Raw genomic sequence first — 15,777 nt, 5'->3', positions numbered from 1 at the left:
GTGGAACGTGGTAGCAGCATCTACGATATGACATAAAGTTTTGCGAAATACATAGGGATCTGAATATTACAGACCCGTTGACTACAACCTCTCTCACAAGCATAACATGATCAAACCTAGAACTCATTGAGTGTTAATCACATAGTGATGTGAACTAGATTATTGAGTCTAGTAAACTCTTTGGATGTTGGTCACATGGCGATGTGACCTATGAGTGTTAATCACATGGCGATGTGAACTAGATTATTGACTCTAGTGCAAGTGGGAGACTGTTGGAAATATGCCCTAGAGGCAATAATAAATTAGTTATTATTATATTTCATTGTTCATGATAACCGTTTATTATCCATGCTAGAATTGTATTGATAGGAAACTGAGATACATGTGTGGATACATAGACAACACCATGTCCCTAGTAAGCCTCTAGTTGACTAGCTCGTTGATCAATAGATGGTTATGGTTTCCTGACCATGGACATTGGATGTCGTTGATAATGGGATCACATCATTAGGAGAATGATGTGATGGACAAGACCCAATCCTAAGCCTAGCACAAGATCGTGTAGTTTGTATGCTAAAGCTTTTCTAATGTCAAGTATCATTTCCTTAGACCATGAGATTGTGCAACTCCCGGATACCGTAGGAGTGCTTTGAGTGTGCCAAACGTCACAACATAACTGGGTGGCTATAAAGGTGCACTACGGGTATCTCTGAAAGTGTCTGTTGGGTTGGCATGAATCGAGACTGGGATTTGTCACTCCGTGTAACGGAGAGGTATCTCTGGGCCCACTCGGTAGGACATCATCATAATGTGCACAATGTGACCAAGGAGTTGATCACGGGATGATGTGTTACGGAACGAGTAAAGAGACTTGTTGGTAACGAGATTGAACAAGGTATCGGGATACCGACGATCGAATCTCGGGCAAGTATCATACCGATAGGCAAAGGGAATTGTATACGGGATTGATTGAATCCTTGACATCGTGGTTCATCCGATGAGATCATCGTGGAGCATGTGGGAACCAACATGGGTATCCAGATCCCGCTGTTGGTTATTGACTGGAGAGTTGTCTCGGCCATGTCTGCATGACTCCCAAGCCCGTAGGGTCTACACACTTAAGGTTCGATGACGCTAGGGTTATAGGGAAAGTATGTACGCGGTTACCGAATGTTGTTCGGAGTACCGGATGAGATCCCGGATGTCACGAGGAGTTCGGAATGGTCCGGAGGTAAAGATTTATATATGGGAAGTCCCGTTTTGGTCACCAGAAAAGTTTCGGGTGCTATCGGTAACGTACCGGGACCATCGGGAGGGTCCCGGGGGTCCACCAGGTGGGGCCACCAGCCCTAGAAGGCTGCGTGGGCCAAGTGTGGGAGGGGACCAGCCCCAGGTGGGCTAGTGCGCCCCCCCCCCCACCAAGGCCCAAGGCGCAAGGGAGAGTGGGAGGGGGCAAACCCTAGGTCCATATGGGCCTTAAGGCCCACCCTAGGTGCGCCCCCCTCTCTCCCCCCTTGGCCGCCACCCTAGATGGGTTTTGGGGCTATCACCACCCCTAGGGAGGGAACCCTAGATGGGGGCGCAGCCCCTCCCCTTCCCCTATATATACTTGAGGTATTGGGGGCTGCAGGACACAGGAGATCATCTCCCTCTTGGCGCAGCCCTACCTCTCTCCCTCCTCGTCTCTCGTAGTGCTTGGCGAAGCCCTGCTGGAGTTCTGCGCTCCTCCACCACCACCACGCCGTCGTGCTGCTGCTGGACGGAGTCTTCCCCAACCTCTCCTTCTCCCCTTGCCGGATCAAGGCGTGGGAGACGTCCCCGGGCTACACGTGTGTTGAACGCGCAGGTGCCGTTGTTCGGCGCTTAGATCGGAATCAACCGCAATCTGAATCGCTGCGAGTACTACTCCTTCATCCGCGTTCTCGCAACGCTTCCTGAGGGAGTCCTGGATTAGGGGGTGTTCGGATAGCCAGACTGTACCTTCAGCCGGACTCCTGGACTATGAAGATACAAGATTGAAGACTCCGTCCCGCGTCCGGAAGGGACTTCCCTTGGCGTGCAAGGCAAGCTTGGCGATACGGATATGAAGATCTCCTACCATTGTAACCGACTCTATGTAACCCTAACCCTCTCCGGTGCCTATATAAACCGGAGGGTTTTAGTCCGTAGGACAACATACACATCAACTATCATACCATAGGCTAGCTTCTAGGGTTTAGCCTCCTCGATCTCGTGGTAGATCTACTCTTGTACTACCCATATCATCAATATTAATCAAGCAGGACGTAGGGTTTTACCTCCATTGAGAGGGCCCGAACCTGGGTAAAACTTCGTGTCCCTTTTCTCCTGTTACCATCCGGCCTAGATGCACAGTTCGGGACCCCCTACCCGAGTTCCGCCGGTTTTGACACCGACATTGGTGCTTTCATTGAGAGTTCCTCTGTGTCGTTGCCATCAGGAAGGATGCCTCGCCCCGTCTTTAAAGACGGCACCGTTTCTAAGGGAGCTTTGGCTGTCGGCCAAACCCTCCGGTTAGGTGGCTTTCTTATGACCGCCTGTTCGGCTTCTGCGCCGACGATGACCTCTCGAGCCATCGAAAACAATCTTCATGTCAACTCGGAACTCGCCGAGCAGTTAGATCCAATAGAGCTTTCCTCCATAAACGAGCTCTTGGATCGCTTCGCCGCCCTAGGAGTCGCTACGGATTACGACCAGATTGGGCCTAAAACCGATCTGAGAGAGATTAACTCTCCCCAAGTCACCCATCACGTTGCCATGGTAGATGGACAGTGCGGCGACCCTTCATCTATCTTAAGGACTCGCTACGTCCGGATTCCCGATCCCTCCAAGTTGGATACCCGCGGAGGGGAGGATATCACTCAAGACCTGAACTTAGAGTCAGGCGACGGGCTGGATTCATTAGACAACATCCAGGAATCCAAACTGTTGAGTTCAGAAATTCCTCGGCATCTGAGCCTTAGATGGGGTGAGGCTTCGGATTTAATTCCACCCACCCACCCCAACATAAGTGATCTATCCAAAATCAGGCAAGAACCCGATGAAACAGTACATCATTACTGGGCCAGATTCCTCCTGGTTAAGAACAGGCTAAGGGACTGCCACGAGGAAGACGCAATCTCAATCTTCTGCAATAATTGCACGGACAAGGGAATACTCAACGCCATAAGTCGCCGTGATATTACATGCTTCGCTGACTTGGCGTCCATTGTACGAAAGTACTGTGCGATGGAAAGCGCCTGGAAAACCGAAATAAAATTTTGGGACAATCCGGCCCTGAATACAAACCCAGTCCGAAATAAAAGGGTGAATCGTCACCAGTCACCCGGGTCAAGCACTAAAAAGCAAAAACCCTCTACAGGGCATGGAACCATACTGGAAGGGTGGCTTAATGGACCCTGTAAAATTCACAGTACATAGGACGCCACACCAACTCACAGCCTCAGAGCATGTTGGATACTCCGGCAGGTGGCCAAAATTGGCGAAAATCTCCTAATTCCGGAGGCCACAGAAAGCCACCCCAGAGACACCAATACGGTATTAACAGTCTTCGAGACTTTCGCATCAAATAATATGCGAAAAAGGACACTCCGCAGCCTTGCCGAAGTCTACCAAGTAGCAACAATAAACCCATGGAGTGACACGGCTATTACCTTTAACGCCAGTGATGAACCTAAATTCCGAACAGCCCGAGCACCAGCCGCATTGGTCCTCAGTCCAATAGTGGACGGCTTTTGTCTTACCAAGGTACTCATGGACGGCGGCAGCGGATTGAACCTCATTTACGAGGAGACTCTTCAAAAAATGGAAATAGACTGGAACCGCATTGAGCGAAGTAGCACAACCTTTAGAGGAATAATCCCCAGTCAGGAAGCGCGCTCTACAGGAAAAATCACACTAGATGTGGTGTTTGGCACGCCGGATAATTACATGTCCGAAGAGGTCACGTTCCAGGTGGCTCCGTTCAGCAGCGGTTATCACGCTCTGCTAGGGCGGGAAGCGTTTACAATCTTCCAAGCAATACCCCATCACGGGTACATGAAACTCAAGATGCCCGGGCCTAACAGGATCATCACTCTCGCTAGTGATCTGGACATAGCACTCCACACCGAGAACAAGACAGCCGCACTGGCCCTCGAGGCACTATCTGAAGCCCTAGCGGCTGAGGAGCTGACTACGCTGCGCTCTACGGTGAATAGGGACGATGGGGTACTCGACAAAAGATCCAAGTCCACCTTCTTTAAACCGGTGGACGAAATAGTCAAATTCCAAGTCCATCCAATGGACCCCAATAAAACAGCTTCCATCGGGGCACAGTTAAACCCTGATGTCGATGCCGCATTGCGAGAGTTCCTATGGGAGAACTGGGACATTTTCGCCTGGCACCCTTCAGACATGCCAGGAATCCCACACAGGCTGGCCGAGCACAGCTTAAATATCCAAACAGGATTCAAACCTGTCAAACAGGCGCTTCGGCGTTTTTCCGAACCTAAGAGACAGGCCATGGGAGAGGAGCTAGCAAAGCTATTGGAGGCCGGATTCATCAGAGATATAAAACATCCGGACTGGCTAGCAAACCTGGTGATGGTACCAAAGAAGGACAAATCCTGGCGCCTTTGTGTTGATTTTAATGACCTTAACAAGGCTTGCCCAAAGGATCCCTTCCCCTTCCCCCGCATCGACCAAATTATCGACGCTACCGTAGGACACGATTCGTTATGTTTCCTCGACGCATATTCTGGCTACCATCAAATCAAGATGGCGGAACCAGACCAAGCCGCAATGGCATTTATCACACCATACGGGTCATTCTGCTTCAACACAATGCCCTTCGGGCTCAAAAACGCCGGCGCAACATATCAGCGCATGATTCAGACATGTCTGGCAAGCCAGATCGGCAAAATAGTGGAGGCATATGTAGATGATGTGGTCATCAAAACAAGACATGTTGAATCTCTAGTAGACGACTTGAGGCTCACATTTGATAACCTCCGAACATACGACATCAAGCTCAACCCGGAAAAATGCGTTTTCGGCGTTCCAGCCGGAAAGCTCTTGGGCTTCATTGTATCCGGTAGAGGAATTGAAGCAAATCCAGCCAAGATCCGAGCTCTGTCGCAACTGGATATCCCAAAGGACCTCAAACAAATACAAAAGTTAACCGGATGCGTGGCGGCTCTAAGCCGCTTTATCTCCCGCTTGGGAGAAAAGGCCCTACCCCTTTACCGCCTCCTTCGGCGCACCGAACACTTCAAATGGACGGACGCAGCCACGGCCGGACTCGACTAAATAAAAGCCATACTGGCAACAAACCCAGTCCTGGCCGCGCCAAACATTGGCGAACCAATGCTATTATACATTGCAGCAACACATCAGGTTGTAAGCGCAGTGCTCGTCGTCGAACGGGAAGCGGATGGACACAAATTACCCCTTCAAAAGCCGGTCTATTATGTGTCCACTGTCCTCACTACCTGCAAATCACGGTACCCGCATTATCAAAAGATTGCATATGCGGTATTCATGGCATCTCGGAAGCTACGACACTACTTTCAAGAGTGTTCAATAACAGCAGCCTCGGAAGTACCACTTAACGATATTATAAACAACCGTGATGCAACAGGCCGGATTGCGAAATGGGCCATCGAGCTCCTCCCGTTCGACATAACTTATAAGCCACGACGAGCCATCAAGTCACAAGTCTTGGCCGACTTCGTCGCAGAATGGACGGAGGCCGAACTCCCTAAAGAGTACGCCACATATTCAAATTGGATCATGCATTTCAACGGCTCCAAGATGTTGGCCGGACTAGGGGCTGGCGTCGTTTTGACGTCCCCCACAGGAGACACAGTTCAATACGTACTATAGATTATGTACACGGACTCCAACAATGCAGCCGAATATGAGGCCCTTTTACATGGTCTCCGGATGGCAGTATCCATGAGCATCCAACGCCTAGAGGTGCGCAGGGACTCGAACCTCGCAATATCCCAAATAACTGGAGACTTCGATGCCAAGGATCCAAAAATGGCAGCTTACCGCAACGCCGTCCTAAAAATGTCAGCTCGGTTCGAGGGGCTTGAATTTCACCATATAGCCCGGGAAAATAATCAGGCGGCAGATGTCCTGTCACGTATCGGCGCAAAACGCGATGTAGTCCCCCCCAACATCTTCTTGGAAAGGCTGTTCAAGCCATCCATAGCATGGGAAGGGGAGCCGAACAATAACAGCCCGGACCCAACCGCACTGCCCGACACCGAACATTCTGACACAATCGGAGGCTCTGCCAATGAAATAACACCTTCAGCCCACGTAATAATGGCCGTCATCGCCCCGTGGACAGAACCATTCCTTGCCTACCTTACTAGGAAGGAACTCCCCGAAGACCAAAATGAGGCACGATGCATAGTGCGGCGATCCAAAGCCTACAGAGTCCACGAGGGAGAGCTTTATAAGAAAAGCACTACCGGAGTCCTTCAAAGGTGCATCTCCAAAGAGGAGGGGCGGAATCTCCTGGCTGAAATTCATGCCGGACTCGGCGGTCATCATGCTGCAGCCCGGTCCCTTGTAAGCAAGGCCTTCCGTACAGGCTTTTATTAGTCCAACGATGCACCGGTTGCCAGCTCTTTGCAAACCAAAGCCATATGCCACCCACCGCCATCCAAACCATCCCCATTACTTGGCCCTTCGCGGTCTGGGGGATTGACATGGTTGGACCCCTTAAAGGCGGAACCCACAAGCAAAAATACTTACTGGTCATGGTGGATAAGTTCACCAAATGGATAGAAGCCAAGCCTATTAAGACAGCCGAATCCGGACCGGTGATAGACTTTATATCCGGGGTTGTACACCATTATGGCGTCCCCCACAGCATCATCACTGATAACGGCACGAACTTCACGTCCGACGAGGTAAAACTCTGGTGCAAAAACATGGGCATCAAGCTTGATTATGCTTCCGTCTATCACCCAGAAACTAACGGCCAGGTCGAACGTGCAAATGGTCTTATCATGAGCGGCATCAAACCCAGATTAGTGCGGTCCCTCAAGGAATCTAACACGCACTGGGTAGAGGAGCTCGACTCCGTACTCTGGGGGCTGCGGACCACGCCGAATCGCACCACCGAATACACACCATTCTTTATGGTGTACGGCACAGAGGCAGTTTTGCCTTGCGACATAATTCATGACTCACCTCGAGTGCGCATGTACGAAGAAAAAGAAGCCGAGCTCGATCGGCAGGACATCTTGGACGCATTGGAGGAGGAGCGTGACGTGGCAAAAGCCCGTTCCTCATTCTATCAACAGCAGGCTCGAAGATACCAAAGCAGAGAAGTACGGGCCAAAAATTACAACGTTGGCGAATTAGTTCTATGACTACCGGACAAGAAAAAGGACAAACTCAAGCCCAAGTGGGAATGTCCCTTCATAATTGACCAAGTCCTGACTGGTGGAGCATACCGCCTGCGGGATGCATCGGATAACCGACTCGAGCCAAACCCATGGAATGCAGCCCGTCTCCGAAGATTCTATGCCTAGCGCCGGACTCTGTGTTCGTCTCCTTCCTCTGTCCATTTTTTATATTTTCTGTCTTACATTTCTCTTCTCTTCTCTCTCTCTCTCTCTCTCTCTCTCTCTCTCTCTCTCTCTCTCTCTCTCTCTCTCTCTCTCTGTCTCTCTCTTATAGCTTCTAAAGGCTCATAAAGTGACACACTATCCGCGCTCATTAAACCTGGGGGCTTCTTTAAACAGAAGCTTATTCATACGGGCTTCATGCCCAACACATGTGTCACACTTCCGCATGTACCTTTTATTCACCATTATATGAATCGATATGACTTAAGTTTTGGCCAACCTGGGTTGCTTGGCTCCTGTGCTTACCCCTACGTTCCCGATTGTTCGGCTAGGTGGTAAAGGGAGCACCTCTGCGATTGTTACTGCTGGGTCAGCTGGACGTGTACCTCAGACTGGGTGAAGCCGAAAGCTAGTGTTCTTAAGGGAATATTCGATCCGTGAACTAAAGATGATCTTTTTTATTTTTATCTATACGCCCCCAGATGTTTTTCCTGCGTTTCTTTTCGCAGCATGGACATGCACCTTAGGGCATGCCTCCCAGGGAAAGGAACCCCTAACGAAACTATTCTCCCTGGAAGATGTTTCTTACTAACCATGTAATATAACATACCTAGTCGGGCACTTGTCTGTTCATGCCCTAATGACCCCTACGCCTGGTCTCCATGCATTCCCCGGTTCCTATATAACCGCATGGGAATTCGGACACACTCTGGACCGTCAGGTCCCGAGGCTGAAGCGAAAAGGTCGGCCATGACAAATGATCTACAATTCGGCTAGAAGGCATTATAAATGTCAATTACATTACATAGTCATTTTGACTGGTTGTATTCCTCTTCAATACCATCTAACAGGTTGTCTAATTTACAGTCCTGCTGGGAATACTTTGCGGCCAACTCTACTTGGCCGTATACTAAGCTTACAGGGATCTCCTTCCCATTGGGCCCTACAGGACTGACCTCGGCCATGTGGTTGGGGTCAGCCTTTGCGTACCGCGTCTTCACCATGGCCCAGGCCTCCCTAGCGCCTTGACGGCAGGCTGATATCTTCCACAATCGGAAGCGCCGCCAAGACCTTCAGGCATGGAGACGGATGGCCACAGGGCCTGGGCAACACCTTGTATCGCCTACTGAACTCGATCGAGCAGTTGCGAGAGCTCGGGAAGAAGGTCACCCATAGAACCGGGCATCTCCTCTGCAGGACGACCTGTTAGCACACCTACAGACATTGCTCTGTTAGTCGACTTCCCCGCAGAACTTTCTTTCAAAAGGTTCGTTCAAGCACTTACTAAATATGCCGCGCCGAAGCCGCTGATTCTCCTTCACGGAGTCTGACAGCTGGGCACGAACATCTTTCAGCTCGATGCCCAGCTTGGTGTTGGCATCTTGGAGATTGTTGTTCTCCCCCATCACCTTTAGCAGCACCGTCTCACCAGCCTTTAGCTGGCGTAGGAGGTGTTGCCTTTCCGGATTCAATCCGGCGCCATCTGCAATTTCATTTGTCAGATTCGCACCAAAAGCCATGCTTCGCAAAATACTTATCTTTCAAAGTGTATATTACCAGAGGGGGTCTCCTTAGGCTCCCCTGCCGCGGCTAGTGCGGCCTCCAGTTGGGCTTTGCACTCTTCCAGCTCCTTGGACAGTAGGGAATTCTTTTCTGTAAGAACCTGCATATCAAATGATCCTTAAATCAGTTATTCTAACTGTTTCAAGTCTCGGGGGCTACTGATATATATAATTACCAAAATTTTCTTACCCGTATGTCTTTTACATATTGCTCCGTGGCTCTGGCTAGACCATTTTGAGCGGCACGGAGGTGTGCATCTCCCGAGTTGAAGGCATCTAACGCCCCTTGGGAGAAACAAGCGTTGCGAAGAATTGTCCGGCGACGCCTGTGGTTCATGGCACTCTCCACCTCAGAGTTGGTGCTGCAATCAGGAAACTGAACACGAGTGGGTGGACACCTATTCGGGGTACTGGGACTTCGATCTCAGGTACCTGGGGCGTCAGGATTAGCCCTGGGTAATCGGTCGTAATGGCCACCAAGGCGTTGTCCTCGCTCAATTGATGGAACACTCCATCAATCAGCTCCACAGATATGTCCGGATCCTCTTGAGAGGCCGGGTCGAGGGACCGTCCTGGGTCCTCGGGTTGTGGAGGAGGGCTACTTATTTCCTTAACAGCCTGGCGCAGTTCCTGCGTTAAAGTCGTCAGACTAAATATTTAACAATGGGAATACAAAATGGATGGACAAGTAAATACGGGCGCTTACCCAGCTCGGGGGATTGTGCATGGAGAATCCACCCTGAGGGTTGACGCGGAGAAATTCCTCCTCTTCTCCCTTATACAAAGTGGACAATTTAGTAGAGCGGCAGCTGAATCCGGCCCCTTACGACTGTAGCGGGTGGCGTCGTCCTCCCCGTTGAAGTCCCACATGGGGTGGCTTCTATATTGAAGCGGCTGCACCCCCCTCATAATGCATTCAACCATAACCCTGATCATGGTTAGTCCGGAATGGGCTAACAATCTTATTCGGCCCATCAGGTAAATGATGTCCCTGTCACTTTCCCTTTGAGGGCTCCGTGGGCGCCAGCTTAGGCGCTTCTTTAAGGGAGCACTGTTGAATTCAGGGAGGCCGATCCGGACAGGATCCGGCAGCGGGACGTCTTCTATATAGAACCATTCCGAGGGCCAGTCTTCGGACGCCTTCTTTGGGGTTCCGGACAGATATCCGGTCCCGGCGATGCGCCACACTTCGGCTCCGCCCACTTGATACAGTGACCCCTTCTTGGAACGGGGCACGAGGCAAAATAGCTCCTTCCACAGTCCGAAATGAGCTTCAACACCCAAGAACAGCTCGCAGAGGGCTACAAAGCCCGCGATATGCAATACTGAGGCAGACGTGAGATGATGTAGCTGGAGGCCGTAGAACTCCAGCAGCCCCCGGAGAAATGGGTGGATTGGAAATCCGAGCCCCCTTATTAAGTAAGGGACAAGGCACACCCGCCCTCCTTTGGAGGGATTAGGGGCATTCTCTGCTTGCTCTCCGCCGTTGTAGACGGCAAGACCGGCTCGAACCGGGATCATATAGGCCGGGGGGAGAAATCCCTTGGTCTGGAGTGTCACTAGCTCGCTATGCAGGGTGGAACATCTCTCCCAATATCCAGGCTTAGGGCTGGAAGGGCGAGGGGAGGAGTTGCGACGGCTGGCCATGGTGGAATGGACCTTTGTCGGATGCGCTCTGATGAACACTCGCGGAGGGGAGAAGGTGTGGATTGGATCTAAATCCTCGTCCCCTTAAATAGGGCATCTCATTTACGCGGCTAGGGGTGTGAATGTAAAAACACTCAGACTTTTCATATTCGTTTGACACGTGGGAAGCGGCCATTATTGGGCGTAGAAGCCAAGGAGCGCAACATCTACAAGAAACCGGACTTTATTCAAACAGGTGCACGGAATTTGGAGGAGAACCCGCCTTGCAATGCCGAAGACAATCTGCGCGCCGGACTCATCGTCATTGAAGCCTGGTTCGGGGGCTACTGAGGGAGTCCTGGAGTGGGGGGTGTTCGGATAGCCGGACTATACCTTCAGCCGAACTCCTGGACTATGAAGATACAAGATTAAAGACTCCGTCGCGCGTCCGGAAGGGACTTTCCTTGGCGTGGAAGGCAAGCTTGGCGATACGGATATGAAGATCTCCTACCATTGTAACCGACTCTATGTAACCCTAACCCTCTCCGGTGTCTATATAAACCGGAGGGTTTTAGTCCGTAGGACAACATAGACATCAACAATCATACCATAGGCTAGCTTCTAGGGTTTAGCCTCCTCGATCTCGTGGTAGATCTACTCTTGTACTACCCATATCATCAATATTAATCAAGTAGGACTTAGGGTTTTACCTCCATCGAGAGGGCCCAAACCTAGGTAAAACTTCGTGTCCCTTGTCTCCTGTTACCATCCGGCCTAGACGCACAGTTCGGGACCCCCTACCCGAGATCCGCCGATTTTGACACCGACACTTCCGCTTAGCGATCTACTAGGGTATGTAGATGCACTCCCCTTCCCCTCGTTGCTAGATTACTCCATAGATTGATCTTGGCGATGCGTAGAAAATTTTAAATTTCTGCTACGATCCCCAACAGTTTCAGCATCAGAAATAGAAATATCATTTGGATTCTCAGGTATTTCAGTAACAGGTTCACTAGAAGCATGCAAAGTCCTATCATTTTTCTTTTTCTTCCTTTTAGAAGGACTAGGTGCATCTATATTATTTCTCTGAGAATCTTGCTCAATTCTCTTAGGATGGCCTTCAGGATACAAAGGTTCCTGAGTCATTTTACCAGTTCTAGTAGCCACTCTAACAACATTATCATTATTCTTACTATTCAACTCATTGAGCAAATAATTTTGAGCTTTAAGTACTTGTTCTACTTGAGTGGTAACCATAGAAGCATGTTTACTAATAAGTTTAAGTTCACCTTTGAGATTAGCCATATAATCACCCAAGTGTTCAAGCATATTTGAATTGTATTTCAATTGTCTACCAAAATAAGCATTAAAGTCTTCTTGCTTAGCCATAAATTTATCAAACTCATCTAAGCATGGTCTAGCAAACTTAGTAAATGGGATTTCAGCTTTATCATATCTATAGAGAGAATTTACCTTTACTACCTGTGTCGGGTAATCAAGACCATGAGTTTCTTTAATAGGTAAACGATTAAGATCATATGTTTCTTCAACAGGCGGTAAATTAAGACCGTGTATTTCTTCAATAGGAGGTAAATTCTTAACATCTTCAGCTTTAATACCTTTTTTGTATGCCCCCGATTCAATCGTACACTAATCATACACGCAAACATGTACGATCAAGATCAGGGACTCACGGGAAGATATCACAAAACAAATCTACAAATAAAATAAGTCATACAAGCATCATATTACAAGCCAGGGGTCTCGAGGGCTCGAATACAAGAACTCGATCATAGACGAGTCAGCGGAAGCAACAATATCTGAGTACAGACATAAGTTAAACAAGTCTGCCTTAAGAAGGCTAGCACAAACTGGGATACAGATCGAAAGAGGCGCAGGCCTCCTACCTGGGATCCTCCTAAACTACTCCTGGTCGTCGTCAGTGGGCTGCACGTAGTAGTAGGCACCTCCCAAGTAGTAGTAGTCATCCTCGACGGTGGCGTCTGGCTCCTGGGCTCCATCGTCTGGTCGCAGCAATCGGGTATAGGAAGGGGCAAAAGAGGGAGCAAAGAAACCGTGAGTACTCATCGAAAGTACTCGCAAGCAAGGAGCTATACTACATATGTATGCATTGGTATCAAATGGAATAAGGGTATCATATGTGGACTGAACTGCAGAAAGCCGGAATAAGAGGGGGATAGCTAATCCTGTCGAAGACTACGCTTCTGGCCACCTCCATCTTGCAGCATGTAGAAGAGAGTAGATGGTAAGTTCACCAACTAACATCTCATAGCGTAATCCTAACCGATCATCCTCCCCTTGTCGCCCTATTAGAGAGCGATCATCGATTGTATCTGGCACTTGGAAGGGTGTATTTTATAAAGTATCCGGTTCTAGTTGTCATAAGGTCAAGGTACAACTCCAAGTCGTCCTGTTACCGAAGATCACGGCTATTCGAATAGATTAACTTCCCTGCAGGGGTGCACCACATTTCCCAACACGCTCGATCCCCTTTGTCCAGACACACTTCTCTGGGTCATGCCCGGCCTCGGAAGATCAACACGTCGCAGCCCTACCTAGGCACAACAGAGAGGTCAGCACGCCGCTCTAAATCCTATGGTGCAGGGGTCTGGGCCCATCGCCCTTTGCACACCTACACATTGTGAACGCGGCCGGAGAGCAGACCTAGCAACCTCCATTACAAAGGAAGTTGCGTTACGCGGTCCAACCCGGTGCACGCCGCTCAGTCGCTGACGTCACGAAGGCTTCGGCTGATACCATGACGTCGAGTGCCCATAACTGTTCCCGCGTAGTTGGTTAGTGCGTATAGGCCAGTAGCCAGACTTGGATCAAATACCAAGATCTCGTTAAGCGTGTTAAGTATCCGCGAACGCCGACCAGGGCCGGGCCCACCTCTCTCCTAGGTGGTCTCAACCTGCCATGTCGCTCCGCCACAAAGTAACAGTCAGGGACCATCGGGAACCCAGGCCCACCTCTACCGGGATGGAGCCACCTGTCCCTTCAGCCCCCAACATCGGAATCACTCGCGGGTACTCCTACGAGCCGACTCGACTTTAGTCACCACCTGTATAGCATGTATATATGTATAAGTATATACCCGTGATCACCTCCCGAGTGATCACGGCCCGATAGTATAGCATGGCAGACGGACAAGAATGTAGGGCCACTGATGATAAACTAGCATCCTATACTAAGCATTAGGATTGCAGGTAAAGGTAACAACAGTAGTAGCAAGGATAGGCTATGCATCAGGATAGGATTAACGGAAGCAGTAACATGCTACACTATTCTAATGCAAGCAGTATAGAGAAGAGTAGGTGATATTTGGTGATCAAGGGGGGGCTTGCCTGGTTGCTCTGGAAAGAGAGAGGGGTCGTCAACACCGTAGTCGTATTGGGTAGCAGCGGCGTAGGTCTCGGTGTCTAGCGAGAGAAGAGGGGGAAGAAACAATAAATATAATGCAAACAAATGCATGACATGACAAAGCGTGATGCTAGGTGTGCCCTAACGCGGTACGAGGTGGTACCGGTGAAGGGGAAAACATTCGAGAAAGTATTCCCGGTGTTTCGCATTATTGGACAAATGAACCGAAGGGGGAAAGTTGCATGTTTGCTATGCTAGGTATGCATGGCGGACGAACCGGCTGCGTATCCGAATTCGTCCCGTCGTTCTGAGCAACTTTCATGCACAAAGTTTTTTCATCCGAGCTACGGTTTATTTTATATTAATTTTAAAAGGATTAAATCATTTTTATGATTTATTTAATTATTTTAATGCAACATTATCCAGAATAGTGTTTGTTGATGTCAGCATGACGTCAGCATGACATCAGCAGTTGACCTGGTCAACCTGACATGTGGGTCCCACTGTCATACTCTATTTTAATTAACTAACAGTTAATTTGGTTAATTAGTGATTAGATTAATCTAATTACGATTAATTCAGTTAATTAATTCTTTAACTAATTAATTAATTAATTATTATTTTTTAATTCTCTTTTTTAAAATCGTTCTGGGGTGTGCCCCACTAGTCAGTGGCACGGAGGCCTTATCGGACTAACGGGCCATGGGCATCGGGCGCAGCCAGGCGACAAGCGCTAGCCCGCCCGACAGGGCACTACGGGAGCCGGTGTTTGGCAAGACGGGCGTGGCGGGGGTGGTCGCCGGCGGGTGTGGCCAGGAGAGTAGGCGGCGCACAAGAAAAGGGCGTGGGAGGGAGGTCAACGCGGCCGCGGACGAAGTGGTAGAGGCGACGGTGTAGCAGGGAGGCACGACCCAGTGCGGGAGGCCGTTGGCGGCGACAGCGTGGTCAAGCGGGTGAAGGCAAGGTGCACGGCGGCAGCAGAGCAGTGGGGCTGGCGAGCGGGGCGGCTGCGGTGGCCTCGAAGGGGCGCAGAGGGAGCAGGGCGGCGTCAGAGCGGTGAAGCAGGGGAGCGCAGGGGACTGCGCTGGCGAGTGGGGCTCGTAGAGGCGAGGCACGTGCGGCTGGGCGCGGCACGCAACGAGCGAGAGCAGCAGCGCATTGAGCAAGGCAACTACGGGGAGGCGCGGGCGTGACGAGCTGTTGCATGTGCGTGAGCGAGGCTGCGGACGCGCTCGGGGAGTCAGCGGCTGCCGAAGAGCACGTGCGGCGGTGGTAGGAGGTACGGCGGCAAGCAGCAGTGAAGTGGCAGCGGGTGGGGCCAGCGGAGGATGGCGTCGCGGGAGGGAGAAGAGGCCGGGGCGCGCTGAGCGCGGCCAGACGCGGATTTGAGGGTGCAGCGTGCGGCACGGGGGTTCAAGTGCTACGCAGGGAGGAAGAGAGGGGACGCTCACGGGGGGTTGTAGGGTTCGAGGCAGTAGGGCGCAAGGAGGAAGGACGGAGACGACGTGCGTAGGGGTAGCAGCCGGTGGGGAGGTCCGGTGAGGTGGAGGCAGCGACGCAGCTCCGGGCAGCGGGGATCGGCGGTCTCCTCCCGATCCAATCGGGAGAGAGGGGGG

At 50.6% G+C, this 15,777-nt stretch overlaps 1 pseudogene; it reads left to right on the top strand.

The window, feature by feature from the left end:
• The window catches only part of LOC119333558, a 136,952-nt pseudogene extending 122,201 nt beyond the window's left edge, over nucleotides 1-14,751 (top strand).
• The last annotated feature ends 1,026 nt before the right edge of the window (nucleotides 14,752-15,777 follow it).

The sequence above is a fragment of the Triticum dicoccoides genome, chromosome 7A (assembly GCF_002162155.2).
Source record: "Triticum dicoccoides isolate Atlit2015 ecotype Zavitan chromosome 7A, WEW_v2.0, whole genome shotgun sequence".
Lineage (NCBI taxonomy): Eukaryota > Viridiplantae > Streptophyta > Magnoliopsida > Poales > Poaceae > Triticum > Triticum dicoccoides.
This window is presented reverse-complemented; position numbering and strand designations above follow the sequence as displayed.